This window comes from Vanessa atalanta, chromosome 7 (genome assembly GCF_905147765.1).
Source record: "Vanessa atalanta chromosome 7, ilVanAtal1.2, whole genome shotgun sequence".
NCBI lineage: Eukaryota > Metazoa > Arthropoda > Insecta > Lepidoptera > Nymphalidae > Vanessa > Vanessa atalanta.
In genome coordinates, this window is record NC_061877.1 from 6,121,326 (window position 1) to 6,145,314 (window position 23,989).

Sequence of the window (23,989 nt, forward strand, 5' to 3'; positions counted from 1 at the left end):
TATGACATTACAATGATGTACGACTCGACCCAATGAGGAATACAAATAATCTGAAATGAACAGGAAAAGAGCATATTTTATAAATAATAACAAATAACAGCTAGCTAATATCAGATTGTATTACAAAAGAAAACACTAAATATTAACAAACAAGAAAAAGCGACTATAAACTTCCGGAAGGCGGTAATGTGAATCGATGCGTAACCTCAAAAGTGCTGAGCCACTAAGTCTAATCTATTAATTATGTCGTTTGTCTAGATGTGTTCAAATTTTGTAAAAACTGTTCGCAAATATAATAAAAGGAGGACGAATTATTATTTTTAAGAGTATTTTTTAGACATATTTGATTTTAATTTCAGGTTTATTTGATACTGAAGTTTTGGAACACATAATCTCAATAAATGTTTTTGTAATTTTGTTAGGTTACATTGAAATGTTTTTTCCTCGGAGTAGGTTAATAAGAACTTGTCGAGCCAGGCAGTGGACAGTGATTTTGTTCTTATTAAAATTATTGTAATAACTTTATTATCATCTTATTATATATTATGTTTCAAGCTCACGCACGCTTAGAAAAAAAATATACAACTCTTTACAAAAAAATTGTATACCGCCATTATAATTGTGGTGCCATTTTACACTTAAAACATTTCGTATGCTTTTTATTGCAGATTTCAGATTAACTCCGTTTTTACGTGACTAATAATAGTGAAATAATATTTATACATAAGATTACACTTCATAGCCAAAATCAAAAACAAATTTAGATTTTGTATTTGTTGATTATTTTTTCCCGGTAGGCATATGACTTCACTCCACCTGACGGTAAGTGGTAGTAGAGTCCAAACGAAAAGGGCCAGTACAGTCAGTAAGAATGAACTGCAGTTCAGTGCTAGTGCAGGCGCAAAATGCTTCTTCCCGCCTCCTTTGAAAGAACCCAGGTTATAAGAGGAGGAGAACACGTATCCTGGTAGATAATTCAATTTTTCAGCGGTGTGACAAAGAAAGGAGTTGCCAAATTGATGTCACAGTTAGGTTAGGTTAGGTTAGAGCCAAGGGAAGAGAAAAGGGCAGTAGGAATTACAGAAAATAATTCCTCAGAGCACTAACGGTAATACAGACAAACAGTCGGTAGAAAGCGCTCAGTGATGCTATCTCTGGACGCAATTGTAAAGGTTTGAAGGCGTTTGTGACATTTCCAATAATGCGGACCGTACGTCGTTGCAACAGATTCAAAGCCACTATTATTCAGTGAAGCACTAGTGAAGTCATCCCAAAAATCGTACAACAGTAGCAGTTGTTGTGGCATGAAAAAATGCCGCACTTTGTTCAGGACCATAATTTTTCGTGAGGCTGTTTTAGTAATAGAATTAGAATTTCTTGTTAGAATTTCTTGGATTAAGGTCGCATTAACACTGGAGACTCCACTGCACACTTCTTCAAGACTATAGACTATATATAAGACTAGTTGGTTTTCCATCAGGACCGCTAGTTTTCTGTACGCCAAGTGATTGCAGCTAACGTTACCTGATTTTAATGTCAGGTATTGTGTGGTGATTACAGGAATGTATGCAAATAGTTTTGTCAAAAGATCGGCCTTCGGTCTGTGAGCCAGCGATCCATCCGGATATCTGAGCGGTGACAGCGAAGGTTAGTAGATTTTTTTAACAGACTTTGAAAGACGCCTTTGTAAGGTAATGGTTAATCTGAACAATGCTTTGTGTATCGGTGCTTACGATAATGTATGTGTTCCTTCAGGATTTGGATTCTTTGTTGTAGGTTGCTTTCAGTAAATCAATGTGCGAAACTCTCCTAACACAACCGTTGATCGACGCGCGATATGCAGCCTTCTTCGATGACCTAGCATCGGAACATTCGCGAATGAACAAACGTTTACGCGTACCCCTACTGATAAGATCTGAATTAGGAATGTGGTACTCCATCCCCAACAGGGCCTCACCAGCAATAATAGCGGCGCTAGATGTCGGATAAACACAAAGTAATCGCGTATATAGTGCCAAATGCAACGTGTGCCTACTACTGAAGGCAGCAGCTTGTGGCACTTTGGTAGATATCAGGAAGTGATTCGAATAACATAGAGGAGTCTGAACCTTCATCTGATTTCTACTGGGAGAGAACTCAGCAGCAGCTATAGTAGTGAAGGCGCTTGCCCATCTATATCTTAGATCCTGGTGGGCTGATCAACCAGTTAGGTCAAGTCATGCGTGATGGTCAGTTTTGGAGGAGTTCAACTATGATTCATAATGAGCATTGATATCTCCCCAAAATACTAATGCCGCGTTAGGAAACGTCTTGTGCGCAACATCTGTCAAACAGTCAGCTTGTTGGAGACGAGCTGACTGTTTCGTGTCGTTCAATCGGTAAGGACAAACAGTCAGCTGGTCTCCAAGTCAATATTTTGGGATCTGAAGAGGCACACGTAGACTCGACTCTGACGAACCAAGCCCACATGTACCACCAAGATGGAGAATGAGGGGTCCTCCAAACAACGCAATCATCTTGAGAACAAACATTCGTCAACAGCTTTTGCTTTAAAGGAGTCTCAAAGTATGTAGCCAAAATAATTCAGGCAACAGATATCGACAGGTCAGAGTATTTGTGTCTCCGTAAGAGATAACATCCGTGCGGTCTCAAGATGACGGTGGACAGCATTGAGGTTATCGTGGAGCCCACGGATGGTAGCAAACTCAACCGATAACAGCATATTATTTGTGAAGGAGGTGTGCACCGCTGAAGGGCCGTTCTTTCTTACAATATGCGCTACCATGATTGCTATACGAAGAACACAATGCCAAAATGCAATATTTTAAGAATTTGGTTTGGCACCAATATTTTAAGAATTTGGTTGTTATAAAAATATATTTATTAGCTTTTTAATTTTGTAAACAATAGGGTACTTGATTTTACACACAATATATCCTAATTAGTTAATTTTCTTTCTTTTTTTCTATACATAAAATGTAAATCTGACAATATAATATTATATTTATATATTTAGAAGAATCCCTGATCCATACAACTAGCTAGAACTAAAAAAAGCAAAAAAATCAAAGGGCACTTATTTGAATTAAACCACCATTAGTTTTTATTTTTGGGCTAAGAGTTCGAATAGTAGACGCGACTGATCATTTTTAAAAGTGTTTGTTGTGTTTTATTTGGATTTGTAAGTATGACGTGGTGGTTTAATTATGTCAAGATAAATATGATTGGTTAATTAGTAAATAGTTTTAAGTAAATTAAATTCTGTTTTTTATAAAAACTATTTAACATTGGACGTATTTCTGCAGAACCGTCACGCAACATGGTAAATTTTAAGAGTTCATTCTGAGCGCTTGCTTTTGTTTTATACTTAGAGCAAATAGTATTGCTATGCTATTTGGTATTATCCTATATGGCGTTATTAATGCGTCGCGTCTATGTTATCTATCGGTCTTAGGATTAAGACTAACATAATGGTTATGGAGTATAGAGGTAAGAAAGTATTTGTGTAGGTATGCCAAAAGTGTACCTCAAACAGTATGAAATGTAGATGGCGCTGCTGGTCTCTACTAGCAGCGCCATCTAAATTTAGTATTAGCCTGTTTCTTTACATTTCACACTCCTGTAAAATTTGAAAGAAACAGATAAATACTCGGTTGAGGGAAACAGAATTAGAGTGCTATTTTTAAAGGCCTGATTTCATATTATTCTGTTAACCAAATATTATATAAAATGTTAATTTTAGGTTGCGGTAGATACAGTTGCAGTCACTTATGGGATCCTTATCTAGTAGATTCGGCATACAGATACTTTTTCGAGCGATGACTCCTATTCAGTTTCTGAAACGGTTATTAAAGTTAAATTAACATAATACACGCCTAATAGTCCCCAATAGGCTATTTGACAATGCGAAAAATAAAGTGTCAATTATTGTAATGAGAATATATTATGAAATTAAAAATGGTTATTTATTAACGAAAGTTGAAAAAAATAATTAATTTATTCAAAAATCCATAAATAAAAATGCATTTTTTTAAACGTTTGTCACGTGACACAAAACGCTCCTGATTGGTCGGGCTAATGATGACGTCACTTGCTGGTTACCCTCGTTTGCCTACTGTATATGGATTATAAGTGCCACAGATTACAATACAGGAAAGTGACGTCACCGACCCCATTGCAGCACCATATTGTCAAAGTAGCGTTTTCGCGCCCTATTTAAATATGGAATTTTTAATTTGATATTTTTCAGCAAATATGTACTAGAATTAAAAAAAACAACCTTTACTGGATTCCTTAACCTCTATTTAATAATATAAAATAGATTTTAAAAACTAGTCAAAAAGCCTATTGCACCATAGACTGCCAACTACGAAAATATTTTTTTATATTGACTATTCCAGTAAGAGTAAAATTTGTTAATATAATGATTAGCGTTTCCGAAGGAAGCATTTTTGTAGGTAAGATGATCGAATAATTTATTCATTTAAATAGAAGTAACAACATTTTTTTTTTTTGAAAATGCTACCTATAGTTATGAATAACGATTTGGTGTTATTTAAATTGTTATTATTTGTTTAGTGTGTGGCAATAACAAACTTGCTTACTTTCTTTTCAATAATCTAAATATATATTTTGTGTCATTTATTGACACAATTTGGTACAAGTATGTACCATATTTAACTCATATATTATAATATATTTTAAAATTTACATAAACAAAAATTAAAAAAAAAAATAGTAAAAACTATTTGACAGATTTATAAATAACTTCATTTTAATGATTTAAATTAGACTTAGAACATCGTAAAACTGTTATAGTATTCCAAGCTCTACTTACGCACTCAAACTAAAAAGAATATATTTTAGCTCTACAAATTTATAAATCATTGAACTTCTATTTAGAATATAAAATTAAACTTAGTTAAATTTGTAGTACCTATTTTCAAAATATAATTTCATAATTCGTGTATCATGCACAAGATGGCAGCAACTTTTTTCTCTCTCACACACGTACTGTAATGTATAACTTTTGTTCCGTTCTTTGACTTCTTTGTGATAGAGACTTTAGTGAATAGCGATTGGCCAGTCTACAACACGACGGTCTTTGGACAGGTATCGTACTTGCCTTACCGGTTGAACGACACGAAACGATCGAACGAACGTCACTATTTTATTTAATTTTTAAAACGATTATACTAGGCACTACAACCCTCTAAATCGTGAAAGCATTAAAGCAATGTATTGTGTATTTTATTTATTTTTGTAAGTTTTAAAGTGTTCAGTGAAGTTTTACAAGGAGTCTGTTTTTGTTGCAATAACATGTTTATTTACTAAGTTTTTGTTGGACTTCATCGTTGTTTCTTGATTGTTGAGGTACGTATGGGAATTTATTAATATAGGTAATTATGTTTTAATATCGTTGTGTTCAAATATGTATGAATAAACTAGCTTAAAAAGTGTACTGTAGCATGTAAAGTAGGTAATTTTGCAAAAATATCTGAAAATACTCAATTCGAATATATTGTCTCGTCAATCTGCACGTAATGAATAAAAACATGGATGGATTATACTAAAAGTCAACATCATTATGTATTATTTCCTTCTACTCAAGGTATACATATATTCGTTACTTTGGTGTTTGTATCTAATAAAATTAATACTATTTTTTTGATGACCACACACAGATTCGTTAGTTTACATAATAATTAAAAATAACGTATCCACTGAAAAAAGTATATAGCGAAAATTTTAATTTATTTACTTTTTAACTAGTGATGTTTTTTTCAATTAGCTACTATGCTATGTCTAGATTTTTTATTAATCTAAGTACTTAGCTATTGTTTTACTTGAACTATAATTAAAATTATATGCATAATCGAAAACCAGTTATGTATACTATCGTTATAATATTTAAATATTTCCTCGACTGTATAATTTGACAGTTTTTTGTGTATTTTTATAAAACAAAACAAAGATAAAAGTTGGCATTTTATAGAATAGTGTTTGCAAACTCTGCCGTCAAGTAAAAACTAGTTACACATATATTATTGCAAAACATTTTTATTGTTACTTTTGAAGTTCTAAATACAGCACATTTTATAATATAGTAGGTATATATAAGCTAACGCAACCGTCTTATAAATGCAACGGCGTGATACGTTAAACGTATTACAATAAATGTTTAGTTATCCCGTCACATTTTTCGAACTAAATAATAATCATACCAAACATAACTTAAAAATAATTAAAGCCAAAATCTTTATCCAATATAGACATAAAAAAGTTTTTTAAATTTTGCTAAAAAAAATCTATCATCGGTTCTGAAAGAAACACCTGAAAGAACCTGCAAAAGAAATTCAGCGAAATTTTTATTTTATTTAACAACTGTTATTCGCGGAGCAATTATTTTTATTTCTATTTGTAAGCCTGAAGGCGATTTATTCCCTAAGTGATTTATCATCTAAGAAGTCATTCGTTTTATCAAATTTAAAGATTTTTTTTTTAATTTTTTAATAGTGTGTACTTACATAACAATTTTAACAACATCTTTAGAACCCGCTTGGGAACATATATCACATTATCCACTATATTATGTTGAGAAGCGTGGGATCCAGGTTTTGCGCAAGTAAACCTTCTCTGCACAGGCTCATATCACTTATGATAAACAACAACAGCGCTTATTATATTTCCAATAATCGTCGCCAAAGTTGTGTTTTGTAACATCAATTAAAACAACCAATATAAATTAAATTATTACTTTGCACTATTTGTTAAATACTAATTTAATTTAAATTGGTATATAACAAATAGTGCAAGAAATATAAAGACATTTTGATGTTCCGATCTATTTTAATATTGTAAATATATAAATCGATAAATCAAATCGATTTAAAAAATAAAAATTAAAACAAAGTTAGAAAGTTTAGAGACCTCAATATGGTTCTCACAATATGCCGACGCTTTTTTGCCAACATGGTCCTGCATGAATAAAATATCCTACCGTGTAAAAATATTTTTCACTTACGATTCATTAGATATCTGATAGGTTACTTTCATGGTATATATATAAAATATAAATATAAGTAAAAAGTAACAACCGAACGTGACTCTAACATTAAGAAGATGTTACTTTAACGTGACAAATCACGGCTAATTTATTTTTCATTCACATGCTTTTAATAGAAAACCTTAAATTGTATACATGTAACAATGTTGTAAAAAATTACACTGTAATAAAATATTAAAAACAAATGTTACAAGTGTTTTTAAACTTTCTTTTGTAACCAATATGGTACGTGATATACGAATCGCATAGAAACAAGAATAATACTTGAGACTGACTTTGCTTAGGTACATTAAAAAAAATCTTCTTTAAATAAAAGAATTAGAATTAAGGATTACATTAATTCTGTAAACAATAATAAAAATTAAAGTTTAATTTAATTACGTACTTTACCTATATAAAAATGCGAAGCAATAATATGAGATACCTCGACATACACGCAGCGTCCAACCGTTACACAATGATTCCTAACATGCGGTGTCTATATAGGTATATGTATGTTTAGGCAGAGAAGAACGAGAATCAAGTATTTACATGATTAATAAATTTGTTATGTACGTTAGCAAAATAAATATCCAAAAATTACCGTTGCAAGTACACCGATCGAGTAGGTATAAAATTGAATAAGGCAAATATTTTTATAACTTAATAATTGATATAATATTTGGTTTATACATATATAACAAATACTAATGAGAGACTTATGTTGATCCGAGCGATATCGAAACTCATAAATTCACACATCAGAATTTTCATGGAAAGTACCATTTTTACATTATTTTTTTGGAAGAGCTTGAAAAAGGAAAAACTGTTTTATACGATCAAAAAAAAGCTATATAACAACAATATAACACGATATTTCGTACATTTAAATTAGAAAAGTTAGTAACTTTCTTTTAGTGTAGACGCAACGTTAAACTGAGAATAGATAACCTACCTAATTCTGTAAAGATATTTGCAAAAAATAAATTTCACACTCCGATGGTCGAGTCGACCTCACCGTAAAATGTTTAAAAAACTTATGACATCACATATTTCATATCACTTTGTCATTTCACGATCGAATTCTGCATCAAGTTTTAAGTTTGTTCTTACAGAACAGCTCCACAGATCGTTATCAAGTCAGCAAGAAAAATAGTAATCTATCATCCCGAACCATGAACTCAACCAGATGGAATGAAACTGCAACAAAAACAAAAACATGTATAAGCATGGCGATGGGCGATCAAGTATAACAACATAGTTGTAACCATATCCTTCTATAGTAACATTTATATTGTTAACTTCTAGAAATCGATAAGAAATAAATGCCAAGAGGCGTTATAATCGTTTCGTAATTGCACTAACCAAAGTTATAAAATTTAGTAACAGTTTAATTAGGTATTTCTAATTTCTTTCCATTGGTTGAAACCTTTTCTTACGGACACATTTTACGTGTACGCACATAACAAAAAAAAAGTAAAACAAAATTTACCTATGAATTCAATTTATACAAAAAAAAATGTACTATTAAAAATCTTAGTCTTTAGAGATTGGTGAAATAAATTGGTGTACATACATATAAATTAATTATCAACTTATATGTTTTTTTATTTCATAACTCGAACGCAGACGTTTTCGTTTGCAGTATTTATTTATTACCATAAGTATTATGTACATGAAATACTACAATTTACTAAATACAAAACATAATTAAAACTCGTTTCTTCACATTTTTTAATATTTATTTTTATAAATTGATGTAACACATAAGTGTAAGTAAAGTGTTAAAATAATATTGACCACTAATAATCACATATTTGAGCGTTGTAAATAATGTAAAATTTATATAAATAATAGCTTGATTATATCACCCACATCAATTATTTGATTTTAATAGAAGTATAAGACAACAGATTTATGAATTACAATTATTCTCTTAAGAATGCACTTGTTTTTGATTGAGAAAGTAAGATTGATTGAATATTCCGTTTTTTATTTGCTGATAAACAGTTATAAGGATCAAGACATGGCTAACGTCTACCTTATAGAGGATCTAGTCATAAATATGGGAAGAACGTTCACCAATATTATGATTCAGTCACAGTAATGCGATGACGCATACTAATGTTGGAAAAAACTTAGGTAGAGATAATTCTTTAACAATGCATCTATATATGTATATATTACTTAACATTCATACAAAAATATGTCTTTTGCATATATAACATGAAATGTTTAGCTAAAATAAATCGTCCAGAATAATGAGTGATATTTGACGACCTCCGTGGTCGAGTAGTGTGTACACCGGTTTTCATGGGTACCCGAAACTCGTACCCGAACTCCGAGGTCCCGGGTTCGATTCCCGGCCGAGTCGATGTAGAAAAAGTTCATTAGTTTTCTATGTTGTCTTGGGTCTGGGTGTATGTGGTACCGTCGTTACTTCTGATTTTCCATAACACAAGTGCTTTAGCTACTTACATTGGGATCAGAGTAATGTATGTGATGTTCTTCAATATTTATTTATTTATTTATTATTATTTAAATGAATAATAATAAAAAAATGTACATTAATGTATTTACATAAATTATTAAATATATATACATAAATTGGTATATGTACAATGATACATTTATTTAGAATGTTAGGGCGTGCGAAATTTTGATTTTAAGGGGAAAAAAAAATTATATCATTTAATCTAGCCGTCTAAACCCCTTTTAAGGGATTACACAAGAAACACTTTGATAATTCGCATTCATCGCATTAATTATTTATGGAAGTACTGGGCACTCACAATAACAATTAAAATAAAAATTACCTTGGAAGTAACTTTTTAATTTGTGTAAGATATTATACTTCATTTACGTTGAATAAATATAATTCTGCTTGTTACTACATTTAGCGGTTAGTGGTCGTGCTGTAGCTTGCTCCGTCTGTCATCTTCGAGCTATGTTGCAAGGAGTATCCGCTACCTGTCATTACTAACTGTCGCTATAAAACCATCGTGCTTCCTGTGTCAATTTAGAACCGTTAACAGTGGGAACAAAGACCTTTATTACGGATCTGTATCAAATACTTTTATTCACATAGAAACCGTATAATAAATAAGAATAAAATATATTCTTATGTGATTGAGAGACGTACTGTAATACGATAGTAATTGAATATAATAAAATATTATGCTTCTGCTTTCATTTTGTATATTAAATATTTACATAATAATAAATGACTTAGAAAACATTATCACAAGCATAAACATATTTGTCTTTTATAAGTACAGTTACATGTGCTGTGACTTGTAGCTTTACTTATTGCAATGACAATGTAGGAGATGTAATTAACATAAGCATTATACTTCTCATCATGATCGTGATCACGTATGAAGGTTATGTGATGTAGAACTAAACATGGTAACTTAGAACAACAACAAAAAGGACAGAAGTAATGCCAACATCATGAAAGTAAAAAAAAGTAAGGACAGGCTTCTTTTAAATACACAGACTTTGGAAGTAGATATAAAAATGCAATGTAAAATACAAAATATGCTCTAGGTTGTTTAAGATCTTATCTATGAGAGGAATCGGGACGCGTGTAACTATTTAACTAACAGTACGTAAAATCGTTTATACTAATTCATGATCAAGTCACTGTGTAAACGTGCCTTTATGTCAACTGTTATTATACTTTATAATAATCCTTTAAATGTCCCAATGAATCCCATTTGTGTGTAACTTGCGAATTGGCTGTAATAATATAACTACTAACAAGAAGGTGGCTTTATTGAATTTGCCTCTTATATCTTGTTTCACCCATCTATTACACTGGTTTTAAGTCATCAATTGAAATAGTAGCATTAAATTTATAATTCGGATTTAATGCTTTCCTTGGTCAGCGTCACTTAAATATGTGGTTTACGAGTAAATAATTATACTAGTATTGCTTAGGCTATTATGTATGCAACGCAGCAAACAGTATGAGCCCGGACGTTGCCCTCGTCGCCCTCACTCCCACTGGCCTATCGTAATATATAATATGAATGAAATGCATATAGTTTATAAGAGACAGTGCCTTTTTTCCTGGAAATTTAATTAGATTTATGTTGACGAATTTAAAATTTGTAATATAATGTCGAATTATTCTTTAATTTCCATTAAAACGTATGTTTTGCATAATTTTATGTTAATACCAATTAGTCTTATAAATTGCACAAATATGTGTTACCTTATACCTATAAAACTTGCAGTGTTGCTTGCAACATTTGATTTTAATTTGATACATGCGTGCAATGTTCAGATGCAGAGTGAAATTCACATAATATTGAAATCAGTCGTCAATTTCACCTGTTCTTGATAATTGTGGCAAGCTCTATTGTTTCAAATTATGTGAAAGCAATTGGGTCTCAGTTGTTATATAATATTAATTGATTTAAGTAATTTCATGGCTATATAATTTCAAAATCCATATGATATTCACAGTATATTATAATTGTGTAATATGTAAAGACTTTTTATAACATACTCTTTGCGGCTTCGCACGGGTAGAATCGGGTCTAAATAAAGAGTTTTTTATTGAACATATATTATATATACAATAAAAAAATTTTTTTTTGCAGTACCTTCGCATGCGTACTCAGAACATATCACTATGTTTTATGTTTCATCACAACAGAGTGCATGATTTAGGAACTCATATTGAACAAACATACAATTCATTTTTATAGCTTATAGATACACCTTATAGTATTGTTGTAATAGCATTTTAGGTTCAATACTGGCATTTTCTGCAGTTCTTAACAATGACATTAATCGAAAAATCGCGGTCTTCCAAGCTGCACATCGTGCTTTAAACTAATTTTAAAAATCACCTGTTCTTGAAAAAAAATATTAGTATAGCAATCAGAGCCCTGCATATCTATCGATTTCGTCGTTTTCAGAAAGTTTTTTAACATCAACGCCAGTGCCATTCATGATCAAACAATATAGAGCCTCTTTTTGTACAATTCTAATCTATAATTTTCAAATGATAATATAAAATATATAATAGAAAAAATATTATTAAAAATTGCTTGGAATCCTTTACGCAATCCCACGAGTTTTGTTGCGTGTCGTTTCATACCTACAGATAAACTGAGATCATTGCATTTTGTTTAAGCGATTAAAAGATGTTACATATGGTGATGCAATCTTTTAGTCATGATTTATATATATAGATAAATAATACTTCTTTTAAAGCTGAACCAAATGTTTAGAAATGAAAAAAAATAAAAAATAAGACATATATTGATTGTTATGTCGAAGCCATCATTATGTAAACAAATTCTATTAATATACAAATTGTATTAAATATGAAAAAAGTATAATTTCTGGAAGGTAAAATTATTGAAATATATCTACTAATGTAGATGTGTTGCATGTTTTATTTAGTGAAACACATAATATTCTTGAAAATCACGATGTTATGCTACCAATTAGTAAAGGCGCGCTAAAACGACTTTTTAATTGTTTTAAAAATATATTTAATCGTCTATTGCAACCACGACTCGTATCCACGATGAAGCCTAGCTACCTCACGTATGCTGGACAGTTATAATAAATAATATTCGATACAATGTCTGACCCAAAAAATAGAGGTTATGATAATGAAGCTTATAAAATAGTACATATCGATATGGTTAAGTATGTTTGTATATTAGGCCAATGCCTGCCATAACCTTTAATAATCTCCAATAAAGGCTATTATCGAGGGACTATGCATGAGAATGATAGAATAACTTTGAAATATCTTGCACCTGATTAAAGAGAAAGCCCAAATGTATTTTAACTATAGATACCTTATTTTAAAAGAGTAAAAGTTATTTAGCGAAGTACAGTCTCGATGTAAAAAAATAAAAAACCAGCGTTATCTGTTAAAGATTATAATTCAACAAGAGCCTTTTAAACAAAATCAATAAATGGATCTATAGATAGTCAACTGGTCTGTTCCGTTATTTCTACAAATCGGCACGCATACTAACATATTTTCAATGCACTCAGACTACGGTCCACACAGAAATGTCGCCCTTCTATATTTATCTCGACAGGTGAATGTTCTGTAAGAACACCTAAAAGATAAGTCGTTTCAATATTGCTTTCATAATTTGTGCCCGATGCAGACAGTCGTTAGTAGCGACTGTTTTTTTTTTAATAAGTGTAGAATACAATCAGGCCTGACACTAAGTCAGTTTATAGATTTCCATTATCACATAATATGAAGAAGATGTGTCGGGAATATAAAAATTTAATAAATTTGTACATTTGTCTGTTCCCCCGTAAAAAAATACATTAAAATATGACCTGCTTCTGTTTGTGCGCAAACACAGGATTCTCTTTTCCTTCATTCTTTTAATCTGATCATCCTTTAGTTCAGACTTATTTTTACTAACACGTCCTTGGCAACTTAATTTACTGTTCATAAACTTTTGTTGTTCTGTTGCAATATATAAGCAATAATAATTAAATAACTTAGAAAACTAAGCTATCTGTTTAAAATGCTCATTCTATGTGATTCGCCGAAATTAAAACTAGAAATAACATTAAATTAATCAATAATATTAATATAGTATTAAATTAAAAAATAATAGGTATATAACGAAAATGTCAACAAACACAATGGTATAAATAAATTTACAAAAAAATCTAAATGTTCTTATAAAGATTTATATAAATGAACGACAGGATATGATTTTTTGCTTAGATATGAATAAAGCTTTATTATTTAAATCCTAATACTAAATTTGACAAAGTTTGTGAACCAGTTGGGACTGATAAAAAAAATATATATTACAAGTCGAAATGGCCCAGTAATTAGAATACAAGAATCGTAACTGAAGATTGAGAGTTCGAACTCGGACAAGCACTGCTAAATGTTCATTTTTATAAATTCATCGCGCACTCAGCGTTGAAACAAAACATCTACCAAGCCGGATTGGAGCAGCGAAGTGGGGTAAACTCCAAACAGTCTCCTCAAAAATGAAACCATAGAGCCGCCGGGTAAAGATAGAGATTCGCCTGGCTGTGAGACACACAATTAAACAAAGATAACAGAATAAGTAAGGTACCAACAAGTATATTGTTAGTATCGAGACACTTTAGTACTACAAAAGAGAAAGCGAATTTAACTGCACTTTGCATTAACTTACGATAAGTTATTTATATACTTTTAAGTTATCTGATGGTTCGGGTAAAAAATGCAAACACGCAACTTACGTAAACAGAGGAAGTTATTTGTTGATTGAGCCATGATTACAATATATAGTTATAATATTATATTTTTTAACTAGAAAACTAAGAATCCGGACGAGGATTTTCTTCTTTGATTTTATTGGATAAATATTTATCCTTAAAATAAGATTGAACATGATATTAAAAAAAAAAGCTACTAAGGATGATGATGAAGATGATGATGATACCAGATAGATTTTAACCAATTTTATAAAAAAAGGTTTTGTAATAAATCTCATAAAAATATCTTCATGTGTCTTGCCATAGACACGCAGTTTCATTATTCCAAAATATAGCTTAGTGTACAAATATTCAGGTAATGCTCCTTCTTTTTTAATGTCGGCTATAAAGAATTTAGTCTATTGTATAGTTGTGCATTTGTAGGATTCTTACCGCGAGTATATTAAAAAAATGACACAGTAGCGAACATTTTACAATTTAAAGCTAAACTCTTAGAAATGAATTTTTAAACATTCACGGCCATAGGTACATTTTGTTGTTCATAACTGTATGATTATTAATTTTAATGAAGCTATGGCCTTGTAACAAGTATTCGGAGAGAGGTAGCGTAATCAAGGTGACAAACTAGAAAACAATGCATGTGGGCAACACATGTTTTACTATGGAAACTTTACTTAAAGGCCATTACGCACTACTCAATATGTAATGGTACATATCATTTGGATTGTGGCCAAAGAAATAGGGAAACAGACAATTTAAACAGAGCTTAGCTCTATCATCGTTTGTAAATGCATAATTATTAGCAAGCAATCATTTGTTTATCAAAGCTTGTCAAAAATAATTAAAGTAATGCTATGAGTACTTGGAATGCAAGTATATAAAACGTATTCATACATGTAATGATCTACTAATAATACGCAAAAAATAATTATGTATCGTATCGTTGAGTTTATAAAAAGTATCGTATGACGTATCATATAAAAAATATTTAAACCTAATATATAAAATGACTGCTGACTAGTGACAATTATTACAAAAAATAAATATCTTATATCTGTATAGGTAGGTACTTACTATTCACGTTTAGCATTATAATGTTTACCATTAATTAATCATTGGTGCGTAAAGACCTCCAAGTATATAATTGTCTGAATATGTAAATACAATTTTCATAATCGGACAATTATAAAGTTATGTCACTGCATGTTATATACATCTAACTCTATCTATGTGTATTTGGAAACTCTGATCCTTGGTTTAAAATTGTTATTAAAATATCCTTATATTGACGAAAATCATTATACATATTTGAATATTATAATATAATATAAAGATTTGTAAACGATGCTATTTTCAAATCACATTAAATTTAGCTAAATAAATAAAATTTTCACAAAAACATATGAATTATAAAATGAAAATAAGATGTTTTATTTATTGTAATTATCAACAACAATAACATTATATAATTTTTTGATATTGATGCCACGACCTTCCCCGTCTAGTTTCTTGTACATGTCCTTCAGAGCGTTGGTGAACAGTTTCGGCGATATAACATCACCTTGTCTCACTCCGCGGCGTAGATGGATTTTATCAGTCTGTTAGTTATGTACTGGGATGATCATCGTTGCGACTTCAAAAATACATACATCATCACCTCGACGTATCGTCAATCGACTTGGTATTCTTGCAAGGAGTCCAAGTCGGGTCGACTTCCAGAACAGACTAGGTTTCGACAGTATCAAAGGCTAGATTATATTGTACAATTTATTTGTTTGTATTGTATATAGATATAGAAATATATTGTTCTTATAATTTTATGTCATTTTTATTAAAATATTCCGTATAAAAAATAAAATAAAAAAATGACTGAATGATGATGAATTCAATTTTATGTACCAAAATTAAAAGATACTTATATAATTCTAGAATGGAAAAAGTTCTCAAAGGAAGAGGAGGCTTTAGCCCAGCATTATATAATTATCTACCTTATGGGTACATATTTCTTTGAGTGAATTATTTATACAAAGAAAAAATGTAAGTTATTTTCTATATAACTTTGTAATCATTATGTTATATAGACGTAGTATATTATGTTTTAATACAATAATATTTGATGATGAAATACGACCCTGTTACATTTTCATTATTTGTTTATATGATTAACATTTCAATAGACTTGTGGTTTTTATTCGGTCTTATGTATAGGAAATAAATTCTTAACAAGACCAGTGTGCGTGACGGAAGACGTAATCCAGTAAAAACTAAAGATCGTTCTACATCAGCAGTGTCTACAATTCAGTCACTATTGTCCGCGATCTTCACACTTCGTTAACGAACTCAATGTCGGTACAAAGAGTAAATATAAACGAATTGTAAGCAAAACATATTAAAGTAAAGTAAAATTTTACTATATTGAATTATTTATCTTTAAAAAATAGCTATCTCAACTCAACATTAAAAAAATATATATCGAACTAAACAGCATATTCACTAGCTCGTTTATTATTTTAATTTTATCTTTAACAGTTTTTGTATTATTATTTCCTTTTCATTTGTTCTATATATGATTCATTTTTAATTTAATTGAATTATTTAATACCATGAATGTTCTGTTTAAATATTTTTAAATTAATTTACAAATGTTTTAGCAATACTTAAAATACATGTGGACATATTAGTACTGAAATTACGGATATTGAGATGAAAATGCATGAAATGGAATTCAAATCAAATTTCTCTTATTAATAAACATTTTCATGCAGGCAATTATGTATTCACCGTCCACTGTTTCCGACAATGTCAGTTAATCTAATAGATTACTAATACTACAAATTGTCGGTTATTAAAACAAAACGGTAACCGAATCCTATTCCTCGATTAAATTTTGTTAAAATACTTAAATGGTAACATTTTTCTTCTACCTTGGACCATAATATAATATAGGTACTTTTATTATAAGAACTTAAACAATTAGTTGATCAATAATAATAATTAACTTTTAGTAAATGTCACAGAAAAAGTCGCTTGTCCGAGTAAACGTTATATTTGAGGTACCTAGTCTATTAAAAACTTCTCCGATTTTGCAAAAAAATACAATAAATTTTACCGTAAAATTTTGTACGATAAAAACTTTGACTCGTTGCAGTTTGTTTTATGATTAATCTATTGTTTAATCTGTAGCATTGCCTTCGACTTTTGATAAATATTTTTATATTATTTATATGGACAATGCTCTAGTATTTTTTATTTATTATTAAATTATCAACAATTTACAATAGAGCAGTAATAAATCAAACACGAGCTCCGAACATTTGCCCTTCTTGATTATTATTTAATATTACTAACGGAAACATTAAAAAAAATATTGTAGTAGCTTAATTTTTTGCTTACATTGTAGGTAATAGGTATTGCCATTTACTTGTCCTAGATATCCAAGTTACTATGTTGAGTAAGAATTGATACATCCTGTCATATAACGCATATAATTTGCATGTATAAATAAGTAGTTGTCAGATGCAACTTATTATTAATTTGTGTTTTAAAATATGTATACTATAAGTATTTTATTATTTTTTTACACCCAAAATAAATAACATCAAATAATATTTTAGCAAAATAACAATGGTTTCAACGATGAATTGTAGAAAAATAGAAAACAAGTTGAAACCGCGCCTTCGACCGCATATAATTCAGTTTGTTACATCATTACATAGTATAAAACAAAGTCGGTTACCGCTGTCCCTGTGTATGCTTAGATCTTTAAAATTTTACAAGGGATTTTGATGCGGCTTTTTTAATAGATAGATAGATAGATTGAAGAGGAGGTTTATATGTATAATACATGCACAATATGGTAGAAAAACACTGATAATATTAGAGGGTTCTGAAATGATGTCGTAAATAAACACATTTTTTGCGCTTACATTGCAAACTCTGGCTGAACGAGAAAGATCAGTAATATAGTACTGTACACCTGTAATATTGTACAACTTATAAAGGTCTTCAAAAAAGTTTGCAATGGTATAAGTGTATCTCTTAGCTTAGATAACCCACAATAACCATTTTTTATCCTTTACTTTTTACGAGAAATAATAGCTTATTTTCGATGCGATTTTAAGCAATACAGCAATAATCCTTATCCAATTAAAATGCGTTAAATACATATCAATATGGCCCTTTACAGCATGTAATTTAAATGAGTATTTTCGGAGATATTACAAATTTATAACGCATGGACATAGCGGTTTGTATAAATTGTCTAATGACTGAAAAACTGAACGTTGTAAGACATTCTGTAGTTATTTAAAGTATCAGCTTTGCACTCATACTAAGCCGGGGCACTAGTTGGGGCGGGTTGCTAGTATTTATATAAAAGATAGAAAATATTTCCAAAAAGTTAGATCCCACGGCACGCAGTACTAAATTTTGCAGGTTTGTGCGTATTGTGATACTAGTGATTTTTCGCTGCTTTTAACTTATATTTAACATAAAATCTATCATGGTTAACTTATTTGTTTAAATTATAGAAATATTTATACTTGTATTATATTGTACTTTGTTTTAGATTTATTAATTTTTATTAATATACTAATCGTAATACATAGTATTGATGTATCACGGACCCTTTAGTCAGAGCACGCGGATAACACAACTCGGTATCCCTTTTTCCTCAAATACCATTATAATATATAGCCTATGTTATTTCTGCTTATGTAAGCTTTCTGATGGTGAAAGTATTATTAAATGCGTTCAGTAGTTTTAGACTTTATTGGTTACAAATAAATAAATATTTTCTTATTGAACCTTGCAAATCTTCGAGATAACAAATACCATCTTTATTAAACAGGCATATTAGGCAGAAAGGCACATCGATGCCTTGTTCTGTGAAAAACTCCTGGATACAATGTATTTGCTGTTCTATCTATATCAATTCCATTCAAATCCATTTAGTCGTTCTGGCGTGATAGATTAAGAAATATTTATTCATCCAAACTTTCACATATGTGAATGGTATAAAACAAAGTCGCTTTCTGTCTCTGTCTGTATCTCTGCCAACTACTTCTAAATAACTTAACGGATTTTGATGATCAGTAATAAAAAAGAACGATAAACGAGGAAGGTGGTTATATAAAAAAAATTACAAAATATGTTGTACTAAATATCTACCTAAATGTCTACGGGTATGTAATGGTAAAAAAAAAACTGTTTTATATGCTTCCATTAGGCTGACGCTGGCTGACCTTAGGAGATACATCCAAACAATGTATTAGAAAATCGTAGGTATTAAAAAAGTTTACAAAAAAGTTCCCGACCACACACTTATTATTATTTTTTTTTCCATTACAGATAAGCAAAAAATGAATGTCTGAAATGAAATCTTTATTTAAATATATTGTCATTTGTAATCGTTTTTAAGAATATCTTCAATACTATCACAAGAACAAATGCATAGTTACATGTAAGCAGTTCTTGTTAATTTTGTTTTGTTTTCTTTTAAAAGATTATCTGCAGGTATTAACTTTAAGACGGTTCTTTTGTGGATACTATATCTAACTATGAATAGATGGATAAATTCTCGTAAAATTAAAATTAACTGACGACTCCCACAACATAGTTCAAAATAACAATTAAATATTAATAAAATGAATAACGGAAAAAGTTTAATCGCTAACTAGCTAACTAGTGAAAGTAAAAAAAGAGGTAGGTGAGATCTTTGATTACAAGGCTTCAAGATAAAACAGGAAGGCTGCACACCAAGAATAACTACGGCTAGATATTCAATACAAATATATGATGTGAAAGCAGATATGATATTACTCTACTCCATTCCAGGCACTAATTATATAATGAGAATTTTATTACAGTAATAATATTATTATTTAAATCACGTTCATATATTTTTATTAAAAATGTATTGGTACATAATATTCTTAGTCCTAATTTTTTACTTATTTTAAATTCTTTCTTATAATGCATTTATTATTAAATTCTGATCAACATTTGTCAATAACTATAATTTCCATGCTTCGTTTTTTGTGTCACGTTGAAAAGACGCATTATTTTGTATTGAAACTTAGTAAGTAAAGATATAATTAAACTAGCTGCACGTCCTAATTCATCGAGGTGATATAAGAATTGTATTTACTTCTACTTACCGGGCAAAATCTAAACCAACCAGGAACCCACTCATATAACCACAAAATAATCATCAAAATCGGCCCAATCGTTTAGGGCTTCAGTTACATACACACTTACAGAAGATTTATATGTAGATATATATCTATACTGAAATAAAATATCAACAGTATAATTATTAAGGAAATGCAGCTTGTATTAATTGACAAGTGCTTGTCAAGGTTAGTGCTTATCATTAAAATGGCATTTCACTTCACAATTTATATTGTATACGAATACCTTATTCCAAACAAAAATAGTCCTAATACATACACTTTGATGCAAACAGATTACAATAAAAAAAAATCAAATTAAAGATTAGATACACCGAAGTTCGTGCCTTTGGTGTATCATATCTGTGAAGATACAAATATAACAACAGTAATAAAATAATGGATATTTGATTTTCGTTAGCGTAAATAATTTTATTATCTCATAAATATTTTGTGTTAATTAATTATTCGAGTACATACATATATATAAATATTTCGTACGTAACGATTGATTGCCTTCATTTTATTTTTTATTAATATAATCCTTTAAGTAACATAGTTTTAGGCAAATATGTGCGAGTATTTGGTCTGATATAAACATTTTTTAATTTTACTTTACGACATTTCATTCGTATGAAAAAACTATTCTCTTTAATTGGTAGGGATCTGTCAACTGGATTCTCTACGATATATGAAACGATACAATACCATTATGTCATATCGTATGTATATTTTATTATTTATAAGGATAAATATTATAAAGTTATATTGTATTTACGTGAGCTTAATATGCGTTTTTAATTCATGGTGTAAGTGGTGAAGTAAACACACGAAGCAAGCATATTGTTATGAAAATATACATACATATCCAATTATAATGAAATAAGCTTTAAATATGTTCTTTAATAATGGTTTGCCCAGCGGTAGAGCATATACGGGCCCAGTTAAACAGTCACATTTGATGATCAACCATTTAATAGGCTAAGGTCTTGTTCAAAATACCTTGCACTTAAGTCATATTTAACGCTATTATACATGCTGGTCTGCAATTATGAGTGCATAGTAATATATTTTAATTACGTACATAATTTCCGCAACAGTTATTTAGCACAGGGCTAATAATCGTAATATTGCGCGTTGTGATCCGTTGATAATTACTGTACCCTACCATGACACATCTGTTTGTATATATTTTTCCGCCTGTATAAAATGCTGCAGATAGATGCTTCCGTGATTTGAATTAATCAATAAAATAAAATGTACATTTTTCTCAACCCGTTGATTGTTCTTTTTATCAATTATTCAATAATAAATACATAAAGTTTAATAATAAACATAATTTAAAATGGATCTGGTAAAAAGAAACATTAACCTTGAACCATATAATTTTTAAAACAATTAAACAAGCTAATTACATTAAAATATTCGTTCTCACGTTGTTGTGATGTAAGTAAGTATGATGTCGTCGTTTTGTTATATCGTTGTTATGATAAAAATCTGTTTCTATTGCTAGTAAAAGACTATTATATAAAATAGCAACAATCATGAGTTAGTTAAATAATTGTATCATTATACTATTTTTAAAACATGAATACAAGCTAGAAGTTAATTACTTTAAAGAGTAATTTAGTCAAATCGAAGTAAGTTACAAGTTGAAGGTGTTAGGCGAGGAAAACTAAACAAGTGATAAAACGAGCAAACAAAGAGCCATAGACCATACGATACCGACCCGCATTGTCTGAGGGCATGGGAAACTTGCAACCTGACTGATTTTTTATGGGAACGTGAACTTGTCATACACTCGTTACTCTGATTACCCCCACAATTATGAGTGTAAATTCGCTTAAACTTACATTTATATTTGCCATAGAATTTTGTTTGTTATAAAAGTTACTCTAATATCGACATAATATATTTAAAGTTGTCTGTCAGTCAATCTTCGATTAGTTCTCTCTTGTTTACAAATATATTTTACTCAATAGAAATTATTTTTAAATCAACCGTTGAATATTTTATCCAAGATTGTTGTATTTGCCGTAAAACTGCTATTTTACAGCCTGTTGCAAGACCAATTCAGGTTAACAGATGCTCTCCGGTTGATTCAGGTTAACATGGTTCCGTTAATTGGTCTCTTAATGTGGATGGCCATTAGATTGATAAAATACTTCACATTCGCACTACAGACTGACGAAAAAATATAAAAACTTTTTTGTCTTATAAAAATATCAGTAAAATTGAACTCAATTGTAATAAAACATATCATATTTACAACTCACAAAAAATTTGAATGAATTTTTTTCGATATTCATACGTCTCGTATATCCAAAAAATTAACAGAATAATTTAACTAAAACTACTTTATATTAAACTACGTAAGATTAAGAATATCTTAAATAAAATATAAATGAATTTAAAAGAGTATAAACTGATTATAAAAGTAAATTAATTTCGTACACAATACGAGGAAAACCGATCGACGATGAGACGATGTAAATATTTCTTTATCTTTTTTATCTTATCGGTCTCTCAAAACAAGTTACAGTGTCAGTTTTTTTCTGTTTGCCTTATTATGTAGATGTTTTGATTTATATTTTTAATTAACAGTTATTGAGTATTTTCTAATAATGTTATTTTACTTATCTGAATATGAAAATCGCCTCGTAAAAAATATCGTCTTGTCAAGCACAAACAACAGTTCATGGTATTACGTCGTGTCTACTGTAAACTGTGTATATTCACTTTATACAGCCAGTTGAACGTTCAGAACCGTTGGCTATGGACGTTACCGCGCTACCTTCTCTAGACCGCGACCTTTGACGAGCAATGTTTCATTTTGCAATCCCACATAGCTACAACATGAAATACCAACTGTCTCTATATTAGAATACAAACTATGTGCCGCTGTTTTCTATAATACGATTCGGTATCTTAATTTTTATTTCGCGTAGATAACGTCCTAATGACGTACGTTTGTTTAGTGAAATTGAAGTGATAGGATGCAGTGTAGATAATATTATATTTCTTCGGTTTGCGGTTGTGGTTCGTGTTGAAAGGTACTGTTGCTATATGTATTTAACTTTTCATTTCTCCATCTTCTCAATGTATTCATTTATTAATATGTAAGCAAATGTAAGTAAAAAACAAAGGGAATTCTAATAGAAAGGTCAGAGAAACAAGTGAACTAAAACTAATTACTCATTAAATATTTATAGTACGAAATTATTGATATATATAATATTGTTTACACGTCAAAATACTATATACTCTTATTGCTATCAATATAATCTTATTAAGATAAATCGTTTTTCATATAATAAATAGGTTCTGTTTATTTTCTATAAGTTCTTCAATAAAATTTGAGTATTTATTTTTTTATGATTTCAAATCAAATAATCAAAGCTTTTGTTTTTAATAACGATCGAACTGTGTACTTCTTTGATTGTTGAACTTTGTTTATAAACAAAAACAGTAAAATGTCAAATAAGATAAAATTTAGTGGATACTTTAACATAGAATAGTTAAATTTAAACATTGTTACTATAAAATATCTTATTTT

General features: G+C 29.9%; 1 protein-coding gene across 2 annotated transcripts in view; it reads left to right on the plus strand.

Moving 5' to 3' along the window:
- The first annotated feature begins 5,101 nt into the window (after positions 1-5,101).
- The window catches only part of LOC125065469, a 59,093-nt gene continuing 40,205 nt past the window's right edge, over positions 5,102-23,989 (plus strand). Inside the window, exon 1 of one of the 2 annotated variants that reach the window (XM_047673061.1) lies at positions 5,102-5,373. The gene's annotated coding sequence lies outside the window, so the exon portion shown is untranslated. Of the gene's footprint in view, positions 5,374-23,192; positions 23,487-23,989 lie in introns of those variants that run through there. The other variant, XM_047673062.1, reaches the window with a different exon arrangement.